The sequence below is a fragment of the Rutidosis leptorrhynchoides genome, chromosome 7, assembly GCF_046630445.1.
Source record: "Rutidosis leptorrhynchoides isolate AG116_Rl617_1_P2 chromosome 7, CSIRO_AGI_Rlap_v1, whole genome shotgun sequence".
Classification (NCBI taxonomy): domain Eukaryota; kingdom Viridiplantae; phylum Streptophyta; class Magnoliopsida; order Asterales; family Asteraceae; genus Rutidosis; species Rutidosis leptorrhynchoides.
The window spans coordinates 174,566,831-174,568,306 of record NC_092339.1 but is presented as its reverse complement, the minus strand read 5'-3'; positions in this window follow the sequence as shown (position 1 = coordinate 174,568,306).

Below are 1,476 nucleotides of genomic sequence, written 5' to 3'. Positions count from 1 at the left end.
ATTATCTTGAATCAATCCACGACCCAGTGTATACATGTCTCAGGCTAGATCAAAACTCAAAGTATATATATATTTGGAATCAACCTCAACCCTGTATAGCTAACTCCCACATTACTGCATATAGAGTGTCTATGATTGTTCCAAATAATATATACACATGGGTCGATATGATATGTCAAAACATTTACGTACGTGTCTATGGTATCTCAAGATTACATAATATATTAGAATACATGTATAATACAATATAAGTTAGCTAGGATATGATTAATATAGATTTGTTACCAATTTTCACGTTGCTACAACAAGAAAAATTATCCAATCTTGTTTTACCCATAACTTCTTCATTTTAAATCCGTTTTGAATGAATCAAATTGCTATAGTTTCATATTGAACTCTATTTTATGAATCTAAACAGAAAAATTATAGGTTTATGGTCGGAAATATAAGTTACAAGTCGTTTTTGTAAAGGTAGTCATTTCAGTCGAAAGAACGATGTCTAGATGACCATTTTAGAAAACATACTTCCACTTTGAGTTTAATCATGATTTTTGGATATAGTTTCATGTTCATAAGAAAAACTATTTTCCCAGAAGAACAACTTTTAAATCAAAGTTTATCATAGTTTTTAATTAACTAACCCAAAACAGCCCGCGGTGTTACTACGACGGCGTATGTCCGGTTTTACAGTGTTCTTCGTGTTTCCAGGTTTTAAATCATTAAGTTAGCATATCATATAGATATAGAACATGTGTTTATTTGATTTTAAAAGTCAAGTTAGAAGGATTAACTTTTGTTTGAGAACAAGTTTAGAATTAACTAAACTATGTTCTAGTGATTATAAGTTTAAACCTTCAAATAAGATAGCTTTATATGTATGAATCGAATGATGTTATGAACATCATTACTACCTCAAGTTTTCTGGATAAAGCTACTGGAAATGAGAAAAATGGATCTAGCTTCAAAGGATCCTTGGATGGGTTGAAAGTTCTTGAAGCAGAATCGTGACACGAAAACAAGTTCAAGTAAGATTTCCACTCGAAATAAGATTGTTATAGTTATAGAAATTGAATCAAAGTTTGAATATGAGTATTACCTTGTATTAGAAAGATATCTTACTATAAATAAGAAAGATTTCTTGAGGTTGGATGATCACTCTACAAGATTGGAAGTAAGCTAGCAAACTTGGAAGTATTCTTGATTTTATGAAACTAGAACTTGTAGAATTTATGAAGAACACTTAGAACTTGAAGATAGAACTTGAGAGAGATCAATTAGATGAAGAAAATTGAAGAATGAAAGTGTTTATAGGTGTTTTTGGTCGTTGGTGTATGGTAGATATAAAGGATATGTAATTTTGTTTTCATGTAAATAAGTCATGAATGATTACTCAAATTTTTGTAATTTTTGAGATATTTCATGCTAGTTACCAAATTATGGTTCCCACATGTGTTAGGTGACTCACATAGGCAGCTA